Source organism: Rhagoletis pomonella, unplaced genomic scaffold (assembly GCF_013731165.1).
Source record: "Rhagoletis pomonella isolate Grant_MI unplaced genomic scaffold, Rhpom_1.0 Rhpom_scaffold_00890, whole genome shotgun sequence".
Taxonomy (NCBI): Eukaryota; Metazoa; Arthropoda; class Insecta; order Diptera; family Tephritidae; genus Rhagoletis; species Rhagoletis pomonella.
In genome coordinates this window covers 35,255-48,293 of record NW_023459444.1, presented here as the reverse complement: position 1 = coordinate 48,293, position 13,039 = coordinate 35,255, and the positions used below count along the sequence as shown (strand labels likewise).

At 38.9% G+C, this 13,039-nt stretch overlaps 1 pseudogene; it reads left to right on the top strand.

Moving 5' to 3' along the window:
* The first annotated feature begins 10,265 nt into the window (after positions 1-10,265).
* On the top strand, positions 10,266-12,770 carry LOC118751662 (annotated as a pseudogene).
* Positions 12,771-13,039: the final 269 nt, after the last annotated feature.

The following is a 13,039-nucleotide window of genomic DNA, read 5'->3' as shown; positions in this document are numbered from 1 at the left end:
TTCGATTTTTATTTACTTCATTTCATACATTAATATTGACCTGATTTTTTTTTTAATATACCAGGAATAAATATTAAATAAAAACTATTTCACTTAACTTTAACCAACTTTTAGTTGCTCGGAGCTAATTTTGAAACGCTTCGTGAAATATTTTCATAGACGGTAAATGCAATCCTGGGTGCATCGTTAATGAGCTGAAAAACAAAAACAAATTAAATTTGTGGAATGGAGCCTTTTGAAATGGCCTTTACAAACGGCAATGGAATTCCGACATTATTCAAGGAGTCGTCAATATAAGCTGCCTTCCATTTGGCATATTTGTGGGTTAAACCTTCAGAAAGTTACCAAAAAAAACATTTTAAGTTTTTATATATTATATATTTTTGCAATAAAAATACTCCACCTAGTACACCAAAAAATTTCTTTAAACCATCTTGCGCATGCAGTTTGTTGATCTTATCTTCACGGTTACCGAAATCACCAACCTCAACGTAGTGATTAGCCCTCTTGCGCCAGCCACCGGTTGGTGTTGAGCTTGAATGCCCACAGGTAGTTGGATGCTTTCTTGAAGTGGGATCGCACTTAATATTGTGCGCTTTGTGCAATTTGCGTTCGATCACAACGTTGTCACAGATTGGGCCACGTTGATGGTTGTGCTTGACAATTCCACGTTTGTAGATCAATTCACGAACTGATTTAAGATTTGGATAACCCCATGTGATATAGGATTCGGCAATGCGTAGCATATTAACGGTTAAATTTGATGAACAAACCGTGGTTAAAGTGGCGAAAACGGAACAAACTGTCGCACTTTTGGTGCAACTTTGTTGATACCGCGGATACAGATCACAAAGGCCAATTTGTCTTCCGCAGGCACTTAGAATGAGCCGCTTTTCTTTGCCAGGTGGCGCAATTTATTCTCACGGCGTCCATCACGGAGATATTTTGCTTGATATTTCTCAGATGCAACAAGTTTTCACGTTTGCCGAGTGCAATCACAGCAGAGCGCTTTAGTTTACGCTTGATCAGGGTAGCACGTTTGCTGACCTGCTTCTTGCTGAACTTCAGCTACGACTCGGGGGACAGCAGGCAGCTTCCTAGAAGGTTGTTTGCCCTTTGCTTCGGGCTTCCTACCGGCCGTGGTGGCAGTCATCTTAACTTGTAACTTAGCACGTTGAGAAGGCGAAAAAAAGTACGTCAAATGTTTTTCGCACAGCTTAACTAACGCCACTCGATTATTAACATTTCTATTAAACACAATTTCATTTAATTAATTAACTTTTTAATACATAGAGATGCTGCAACCAGCCACTTGCTTTCCCAAATTTTATCTTGCTTATCGGCACAATTTTCCAAATGTGCCTGCGCTGCTACTTCGTACTAATCCATCATCATTCATTTTCCAACTGCGCCTTCTTTTTTGCCTCAACATATCCTAAAAAGACATAAAATTTACATTAAACAATAGAAATCGAAAAAATTAGCAAATAAAATACTCACTTCGTTTTGTTTTGTTGTCAAACTTCTGAGAAATGTGAATTCACCACGATGCAATGCAAGAATGATAGAATACTCTCAATCGTGGATGCAATGCAGAAAGATGAAGGACCAGGGATGTAATTTTAAGTACACCTAATATTCAGTGGCAATGCGCAGAGCGTCCCGAGTGGCATAATTAATTTGCATCAAATATAACATTAAACGGCGGTTCTAATCCATTTTTCATATTATTAATCAGAGTATATACATTATATGGTACTTCTTTCAAAAATTAATGCACTATACGCATATTTTTTTTTTAATATTTCTTAAGTTTCTTGCGTTGGTGCTGAAAAGCAACCACGCGTGTAAGAAATTGTATGCTACCTAAAATTTCACCTCTGGAAACTTTATCCCCATAAAGGACTTAACCAGTTTTTTTACAGGATATACTGAGTTTTTGCGACGACTGCTAGAAAGGGGTGCTTACAGTTTGATGCTAAAGATGTCTCAAAATGTAGACGTCATGAACGAAAGACACAAGATCACGTATGAACAAGAGAGTGAAAAAAGTAGATTTTTTAGGGGGTTCTACGCCATCTTGTTTCACTGGAAAACGAGCGAAAAATAAACAAAGCAAAGAAAACAACGATCCGTTTTGGAAAAATTTCCCGCACGCGCACTCGGTGCCCTTCTCCTTTCCTCGTCATGCTCTCTCCTACAAACGTCGAGTTGCGGCGACAAAAATCGCCGTGTGTAAATGAGCACTTAGAGCGCGTGCTCGTTCTCTGCCCATACCTGCGTATGATACATATATAAACAGGGGGACTACTCTTGTAATACGATGCGAAAGAGCAATGCGATGCGAAAGGTAAATACGCCGTAAGTAATATGCTGTGACGATTGCCTATCGCATCGCATTTCTCTTTCGTATCGTATTACAGGGTAGACCCCCAGAAACTTTTGCACGGGGTTCTGGCCCTCAGCGGTATTACCATCGTGTATCAGTGGAGCTTGGTTTGGACGCATTCCATTGATGCATACAAAGAACCATATATTAAAAGCAGAGGAATAACCTGACGGCGGTGAAAACCAGCCAACTTTCCCAAACCTCAAAAAAAAGCAATCCGCTTATTAAAAAAAAGCTATGCTACTGCAAGTAATCAAATGCCGTACATGCACCCGGTTCTGACCGCCCGTGGTAAGCTTTTGTACGCACAAATATAATATCACAAACTTTTTATTGAAACTAACTTGTGTATATACAAAAATCCATTTTGCGATTTGGAAAAAAGCAAATTACAACTTGTCACGAATGTTATTGATTATTTCAACCCTTATGGCTCAATCCGGGAGGCTGCGGCTGCTGAAAGAGGCAGTTGTGTGTATCCATGACTTCTAGTATAAGTATCGACAATTGCAGTTTACATCCAAAGTCTTCGCATGTCTCAAATAAAGTCCCCACGTTGCCTTCAACCAGTCGAAATAAATTGCAAATAGATTAGGGATGCAAAAAAATCATCGATGCATCGGAAGCATCGATGTTTGCTATGCGATGTATCGAATAAAACCGATTTTATGGACCTTCCGATATACATCGATATATCGATGTATTTTTTCGATGCCACGACTTGTGTGCAATGTACACCAGTGATGGGAAAGTAGGCACAATAGTGCCGTTTTTGGCACTTTTGGTACAATTCATTCAGTTTTGGCAAAGAACGTAGATAACAAGAAGGGTCAACTCGTTATAATTGTTTTCCCTAGTGCTTTTTTTGCTTGGATGAAAAGAGAAGGCACGTCGTTCTTGCGCACTTTCGCTACAGTTATAACGATTTGTCCCTTCTTGTTATCTACGTTCTTTGGATTTGGCACAATCATAAATTTAAGAAATTTAGCCAGTATATAAAAAACAGTCATATACCCGAAAATTGAAAATTAAAATCACTTAAAAATTAAAACAAGTAAAATAAGAAATCGGTTAACAAGGTAAAAGTTATGCGGTAACATACATAAAACAAATATAAATAAATATTTCGTCGAATTGATAACCATTTCTTGTTGTGAAGTCAGTTAATAAGGCCGACTATATAAAATTAATAAAAATTATTCAATGTAAAAACTGGTCAAAATGTCGCACTGGCATTATTTCGTAAATAGGTGAATGTATATTTGTAAACAGTATATATTTATATTTCAGTGGTTTCCCCCTTTGTAATTGGAATATTGTGTTCTATTTATTTATTGTATGTAATTTTTAAAGCCAAATGCAAACTTAGAGCTATGACAACCGAAGTCTTAACTAACTCTTACTATGATTTTACTCTAATAATTCAATGAAGTACTTTAAAAATACTATTTATTAAAAATACATATGTGCTTCCTAAAAAGCCTTAAAAGAAAGCAATTTCAATTTTGTGGCACTTTCATCTCCTTTTTTACACTATTCTTTCAGACCATTAGGCACATTTTGAAATTTTGGAATTCCATCCCTGATGTACACTGTACATACTAAAGTTATTTTGTATGCTTAAAAGGTCTTGACTCTAGTAACTATTCTAAATGTGGTTTTGTTTTTATGTACTATTAGAAGCTATATTCTATTAATATTATCCAAAATGTTATTGCATTAATAAATTGCTACTTTATTAGTAGAAATCACGATCCAGAAAATAGAGGTCGCGCCATTCGCGGACCGCTAACCCTCTCTTCGTCGATTTGACAGCATCCACCCAATCGCTGACGTCATAATATACTTTCGTTTACATTCACTGTTGCCAACTTGATGCTTTTCGCACCAAATTTAGTGGGTATTAAAAACGCGAAAATTTTTGAGTTTTGTGCTTGGTGCGTTTTTGGTGCTTTTGTTTTTAGTTTGAAGACTTAAAGTTAAAAAAGCTTAAAAAAATGGAAGCAAAATTTATAGCAATCGTAAGTGTGCTAAGCAATTTTACAAAAATTTAAACAAATCATGGCACAGTGACAATCATAAGCGACAACGAAATTTGGTGCTTTTTCAAATTCAAAACTTGGCAATACTGCCTTTTGTTCGATGCTTCTTCTTCAGTGTTGCCAAACATGGGCTTTTCCTACCAAAACTGGTAGGTTTTTTTCCATTTGGTAGGTTGGTGGAATAGATTGGATTTTGGTAGGTTCCGCGACAATAATAGTTATTTGCAAAAAATATAAAATATGTATCTTTAAACACTTTAGCAACTTTGTTTACACGAATATTTCACCGGTGAAGCCCACCATTGTCCATTTGACAGAGACTTTATTGTAAGACTTGAGGAATATCACCAAAACTAACCTATTGATCTTTCAATATGGTAGTAAGACCCGTCGTCACATATGCGGCACTGGCCTGGTGACCAAAAACTACGCAAGTAAAAGAGGTTTTCACCTTTAGCAAGCTGTACCGACTGGTCCGCGTGGCCATTACAGGAGCTATGGGCACCTGTCCAACGGATGCCATTGGTGTCATTACAGGCGTTTTTCTTTTGTCTATCCAGTTTGAAAGAGGCCTGCAGGAGCGCCCTACGACTGCCTAGTATGATCAGCAAGAAAATTTGGGATCTTCGAGGTCATTTGGAGGTTCTAAAGCCATTACTGGATAATCCCGAGTTATCTTTCTATAAACCCTACAAGATCAGAATTCCTGGAAGGGACTACCGACGGATCAAAGATGAATGAATAGAGTACTGGGGCAGGCGTATTTGGACCAAAATTCCAGAAAGTCTGCCAATTTACGCATACCCAACTATATTCCAGGCGAAAGCCTTCGCAATCGTGGTCTGTGTAGAAGGACAAATGGGGCCAAATTAAATATTATGTCAGATATTCACGCAGGTTAAACGCTTTAGACTCTTTTAAAACGGCATCAGGCTTGTGGATAGCTGTAAAACTCTTTTGAACCACTTGGTAAAAGAACTAGAATTCGCTACAAAGCGCTTCAATGAATTACTCATTGACGCATATGAAGACAGTTGTCCTATAAGTAAGGTACGTTCCTCCAGGGATGTACCCTGGTGGAACAACAACTTAAGTAAACTCAGAACCAAAGTCCGGAAACTGTTCAATCGAGCAAAACGAACCGGGGAGTGGTCAGAATACAGAAACGCCTTAACTCTGTACAACAAAGAAATAAGGGAATCTAAGCGTTTAAACTTTAGGAACTTCTGTGAAAGCATAAAAGATACTACGGAGGGTACAAGACTCTATAAGGTAATGGCAAAAACGAACTGTATTTCGTCCGCAAGTCTACGGAAGTGTGATGGGAGTTTCACTGGGAGCGAGGAGGAGAAGATCAAATTTCTCATAGATACTCACTTCCCAGGATCTACATCTCATTCCGAAACAGATCGGACTGAGCAGTGCAGTAAAATAAGCGGAGGAAACTGGTTAGTGGCTAAGGAAATATGCTCCGAGCCCCGGCTCAGGTGGGCGGTGAATACCTTCAAACAACTGCATGCTCCGCACCAGAAGGGTAGAAATACAAACCTGTACGAATAATACGGTTGTTGCCGGAACAACAAGGGGCTGTCCACAGGGTAAAGTGTTATCTCCACTACTATGGAATATAGTCGTCGACGGACTGCTCCAAGAGCTAACAGATACTGGACTAACCTGCCAGGGGTACGCCGACGACATTATAATATTATGCAGGGGGAAATTCGAAAACACCCGTGTGATAGAATCCAGCTAGGGCTGAACGTAACCAAAAAATGGTGTGCTTAAGTGGGCCTGAACGTAAATGCAGCAAAAACCACTATAATACCATTCTCAAGGAAATACAAACTTGATAGTCTAAAAGCGATAAGGCTAGATGGAACCAACATCATGTACCAAAAAGAGGTTAAATTTCTAGGAGTAATACTAGACCAAAAACTACACTCTGGAAAGCACACGTGGAAGAAACTGCGAAGAAAGCTATAAAATCATTTATGACGTGTAGGTCCATGGCAGGAAAGAGTTGGGGCTGCACACCAAAGATACTGAGAGGGATCTACACGACAATAGTACGACCCATGATAACTTATGGAGCCATCGTTTGGACCGATAGAACTTCACAACTTGGAGCAACCAAAGTGCTCTCCAAGATACAAAAGCTGGCATGCGTATGCATAACGGGAGCCACGAGAACCTGTCCAACCGCATCCTTGGAGGTTCTTTTAGATCTTACCCCTCGTCATATTTACATACAGGCTCAGGCGAAAGAGCTTTACTACGGATGACTGGTACCAACATCGGGGCAGCAGGGTGTCTTGGTCGTGGGAAGTTATATATTCTTACGAATAAGTTCCCTGACATTGCAATACCGAGGGATACCATGCATCCGAGGTTCACCTTTACAAAGAGGTTTAAGACTGAACTGAGTAATAAGAAAAGCTGGGCAGGCATAACCGAGACATATCGGATAAACCAAAACACGATTACCTGGTACACTGATGGCGCATTGACCGAAGAGGGTACCGGGATAGGGGTAGTAGGACCGAGGTTAAGATACTCGGAAAACATGGGGAAACATATGTCTTTTTTCGCGAGGACTTTAATATCAAGCGAAACTACCGGAATCAGAACATCACGATCTTGACGAAGGCCCTCAGATCTCACCAGGTAACATCTAAACTGGCGATGGAGTGCCTCGACAAGCTGAATACTCTTGATCTGACCAATCGGGTTTGGGTTCTCTGGATTCCGGGACATATTGGTATTAAAGGAAACGAGATTGCCGATAAACTAGCGAAGAAAGGTGCATCAACCCCTTTCACCGGTCCAGAACCTTCCTGCGGCTTGGGAAAAGGGGCACTCTCTGAACTAGTTCGGCTAGAGGAAGAAGCTCAGCGGAATCACTACTGGGATAATCTACTAGGTTTAGAGCAGTCCAAAGCACTTTTAGGAACATATAACCTAAAATGCTTCAGGGAATGTATGAACTTATCAAAGAATAACTTAAGAATTGTTACAGCAATTCTGACAGGACACTGCAGGCTGAACTATCACCTGACTAAACTGGGAATTTCCTCGCATGAGCGATGCACATCTTAGAAGAATGCCCTGCACTGATGCATAAACGCAAGAGGCACCTGGGTGAACATCTGATAACCAAAGGCGAAGTGAAATCCGTAGACGTATGTTCTATACTAAAGTTTCTCTCGGATACTGGATTAATAGACACACTATAATCCATGAAGGGGGCACAATAGATCTTAAGGTCGCAGTGCTCTATCCCCAACAATAATAATAATAATAATAGTAAGGGCCGGTTACTCAATGTCTGGTTAACACTAAGCTCTGGTTAAACATCTTTATCGACGTTACCGACTCCCTGTTATATGAATGGAGTCGAATACGTCGACAACAATGTTTAACCGGACATTCGTGTTAACCAGACATTGAGTAACCGGCCCTAAGAGTTGTAATCCCTAAGCGCGGCCGAAGTCAGAAGCAAGCGCAACAGGTAATGGACCTAACACGTTCCCACGACAGTCGGGTCTACGTAACCGGAACGACCCAGATTTATATCTGGCCAAGGACTGTCACTCCAGCAACACTCCCCAAAAAGTCTTTGGGGAATTTGTATGCTGCTACAAAAACAACAACATGGACCTAACAAAATGCATATTTTCAATGGATTGGAAGAAGCTGTTATTGCATTAACTGGATTGGGAACCAGTTCTTCAGGCATAGGAGGAGTTCTGGCTTGTGGTTCAACAATTCAACCAGAAGCTGACATAGATGCGCCTATGGTTACTGTGCCCGGCAGCTCCACATTGCCATAGCGCGCTCTTACTCCGCTGCTATAACTGAAAATGCACCAGAATCCATAATTTTCCTCAAAATATTTAAAATCAATAAATTTTACTATAAACAAGCACATGATGAGGTTTTTTTAAAATTATTTTACACTTTGTTTTCCTTCATACAGCTGAGTTCGAAAACCAACTGATACCTGGCAATGCTGCACATTTTTCCGCAAGGGTTGCAGCATGTCTATTTTGGGTTTTTCGTAACGTAGCTACGAATTACGAATTACGAAAATTCGGGTTTCACTTGATTTAGTGTAGCTTCGCCATATAAAAATGATAGCACTTAACCATTTCACTGAGATGGTTAAAAGCTTACCAACTCGAAACCACGTCGAAAGTTTGATACAACCCTGTGTTTTCCCGACATCTGCAAGCCGCGTTTCGAACGCGTCAATAGAGAGGAACATTGAATGTTCGAAAAATTCGCAGCGACGGAATCGTGCAAGTGTGCGCTAGCGCATTAAAATGAATGGGTAGCATTGTTGTAATTTTTGGGCTTGCGGATTCGCAACGACAGAATCGCGCCAATGTGCGCTTCGCTTAAAAAAAAAATCGTTCCCTACTAGTGTTTGGACTTCACTAAGATCAGATTAGACTTACTCCTGTTTTTGAAAAAATTTGAAATCTACTGCTCTACTCCGCTTGACTTCAAATCTACTCCGTTTTTTTCAGTCATGTTTTGCCCCTCTTGGGACCGTTTTTGAGTGTTCACCACCAGTTTCAGTGAAAGTTAGCCAAATCTCACTGTTAAAAAGTAACTCCTTCAAAGCAATGCGTCAATAAAGTAACTTCGTTAATTTTTGATGTTGTGCTGTAGAAATTGGCGGATGCAGAACTTTACTAAGGGTCGGTTACTCAATATCTGGTTAACACTAACCACAGGTTAAACATCGTTATCGACGTTACCGACTCCCTGTTGTATGCATGGAATCGAAGACGTCGATAAGAATGTTAACCGCAGATAAGTGTTAACCAGATATTGAGTAAACTGCCCTTAAGTTGTTAAAAAATAATGTAGAATGAAATTTATATAAAGGTGAGAAGGTTTAGATCCTATTGCTCTTTAAAAAATGAAGTGTTAGATACGTTCTACTTTATATAAAATGCCAAAAATTACCTAAATATGTAACATATTATCCTTGCCTCGCGTTCCTATTTTTGCATGAATAGAAAATATTTATTTAAACAATTAATGTTAGAAACGAAAGTAAAAAATTCATTCCAGACGGAAAATTTGTTTTTGCTCCGATGTTTGAATCGATTTAGTCCTGAATCAAGTTTTGGGGGTCCGAACACTGTACTCTACATTTGTACTGTTTTATAAACCTCAAACCGCAGTGTGGACAGCAATATTTAGTAATGTGGTTAAGTTCGATTTGAGATGGTTAACTTTTTGGTGGGGACTGGTATAAGGGTGTAAGAAAAAAAATGTAATTTTCGTAGTTAGGATTACATATTTATTACAATCAGCTGATGCAATTTTGCCGAGATCAGCATTGCCAGCTTTGTATCTCCATATAAATTAACCTCTTGTTATTATTCAATTGCAATTCTGTTATGAAAACACTTCTTGTTTAAAACATTTAAATTACACTTTAGCTAAAAGGAAAATTTTGCAAAAGGAACTTTAAGGGCCGGTTGTTCAATGTCTGATTTGCACAAATCAGAGGTAGAAGCTCCTGTTAAATACAACGACTGCTTTATCGATCACATGTTATAAGCATGGTGTCAAAAACGTCGATAATGATGTCTAACCGGCAAGTAGTGATAACCAGACATTGAACAACCGGCCCATAATCCTGGTGGGTGCGTCGTCGTTCATTGTGCAGAATGTCGAATCGTCTATCTGCTGAGCCAAGTCTGTTCCCCTACGATCGTTTGACAGCCTTGAGTGCCATGAATATCGTTATCGACGTCTTCGGCTCCATACATATACCATTGTTGAAATTAAGCAACACTGCAACCTAATAAGAATACGCCTTGGTAACTGTGAACAGCAATTATCTTTTTAGAAGAGGAAGAAGTGTAAATAAATTTCTGAAAACTAGAATATTTTTTGATTGTTCAAAATGATTTGCCGTCTGTGCTTGGAGGAATCAAATAATATTATGTACGAATTCTTTTATGTGGATGGGGAAACCGAAGTTGCTAAAACTGTTGCCAAATACTTTAACATCGAGGTAAGACAATCCTGGCTAAATGTGGTATCCGACGTATGCTATCCACACAATATCTGGCTGGAAGCTTAAGATTCGTGCGAATGTAATTTGTAGGATACATAGCTCTTCCGGTTTTACGGATACCATTCGATTGAATCTAATCTTTCAACCTCCCTTGTTATGACGATACGAATCGGACTACAGCCAAGGATGGTATCCGTCGGATACCGTAAAAGGGTGTTAAATTGACTCCTTATTTTTCACAGGTCCAGGCCGGTGATACTATTTCTAACAAAATTTGCGAAACGTGTTGGCAAACTTTATCCGATTTCCATCGGTTTTGGTTAAGTATAAATGAGAAGCAAAAAACCCTTCAAACGGATTTAGTTTGTACTGAAATAAAACCGGATATTGATGCCCTTGAAACGATAGATTTCCCAGGAGCTAATTTAAGCTCTCCCATTGATTCCAAAAGTAATGAGTTGCGCGAGCCGGAAATCGACATGACCGTGTTACACCCTAATGTGTTTGCAGATGGACTAGAATTTCAAGCATCTAAAATGGAAGATTATGAAACATCAGTGGACCGGGATTCAATTTTTTCCCCAGTATTGCCATCGGACGAAGATGGTAGGTACTTATTCGTTTTATCGATGGCAATTTTATTACAAATATTATTAGTTCCTCTGACCGAATTAATGAAATCTGGAAGTAAAACCCGTAAAAGCACTAAAAGGAACCCAAAAAAGATATTATCAAAAAGTGAAAATGGAGTTGTAAAAAAAAACTAAGAGTTCTACGAAAAGAATTAAACCGAGTATTGAAATGAGAGACAGTGAACAGCTAAAGTTAAAAGAAAAAGAAAAGGAGGACAGAAAACAGGATGCTCAAGAATTTATACGAGAATTGGACGTATTCATAGCAGAAAACACACAATTAAGTTGTTGCCTGTGTTCGGCACCACTTAAAGATTTCAATGAATTGAAGAAGCATTTTCGTCTGGAACACAATTGTGTGGGATATGTTCCTTGTTGCAATAATCGTTATCGGAAACGAACATTATATGTAGATCATCTGAAACTGCACAAAAACCCAGACTTTTTCAAGTAATTATTTGTTTAGAAAATTTACATTTAACATAGTTTCTTGAATGTTTATCTCCAATGCTAATAATTTGGTACTTTTCACTGCACACGTAGATGTACCCTTTGTAATAAACAATTAGCCAGTCGGAACAACTATCAAATTCATATGGACACAATACATCCCGACGCTGAAAAATTGTTTTATTCCTGTAAATTATGTCCCCGCAAGTTCGTCAAACAATATATTTTAGACTATCACATCAAGTCCAGCCATACGACAGAACGTAATTATATTTGCAAAACTTGTAACAAAGGGTAAAATCTGTTAAAAAGCCGCGCACCATTTTTTATATTAAATTGTTGTTTTCTTTGCTTAAGATTCACCCAATCAGCAGTCTTAAGGCAGCACGAAAAGGCAGTCCATTTGAATACCTATGACTCTGTATGTGATGTATGCGGGAAGTGTCTTAAAACACAACAGAACCTCATTACCCATATGGAAGCAATGCATAGCACAGTACCACGTCCGGAAGAACAATGTAAAATTTGCCTGAAGTGGCTGAAAAATGCACGCTGCCTAAGAAAACACATGATTGTACACCGTGATCAAGCTTCCGGACAAGAATTTAGGTGCACGCAATGTGGTATGGAAAAGGCGACTCGGCATGCTCTTTCCGCGCATATACGGTATTATCACACAGATAAAGTTTTTACATGCGCAATGTGTAACAAAGAATTCAAAAATTCACAGGCTTTAAGGGTAAAATTATGATTGCATACAATCGATGTAAATTTTGTAATATTTACTTTATTTGTAGGAGCATGAGACAATGCATACTGGTACACATTTATATACCTGTTCATTTTGCCCCAAGACGTTCAGATCGCATGGTAATATGCACAAGCATAAGGTCAATAATCATTCTAATGTATATGTGCCTCACCGGTCGCAACCAAACGAAGTTACTAAAACCCTCCTAAATAGATTATCAACCAATGGACAACCGAGTTGAAATTAAAGGCATCTATTCCATGCGATATAGCGTTACCTTAATTCACAAAGGGCCTAACCAACACTTTTTTCGGAATTTCATTTTTCACAGACTTTGGTGGGATGTATTAAAATACACCTTCAAAAAAACATTGTAAACAACGGTGTTACATGCTATTTTTTAAAAAGTTCTACCTGTTTTTATACCCTAGCGCACTTGTGCACAAGGGTATTATAACTTTGTTCCCATAACGGTTGTTTGTAAGAGCCAAAATGAATCGAGATAGATATAGACAAATGTATACATAAATGATCAGAATGAAAAGAGAAGTCGATTAAGCCATGTCTATCTGTCTGTCCGTCCGTCCGTGCGCCCGTGTACACGAAAACTCGAGCAAAAATTCAGATATCTCTCAACGAAATTTGGTATATAGATTGCCCTTTACCCAAGGTATGTTCCCATATAACGGTAGTTTTCAGAAATACGATATTGCGACATTTTAGTAAATATTGAAG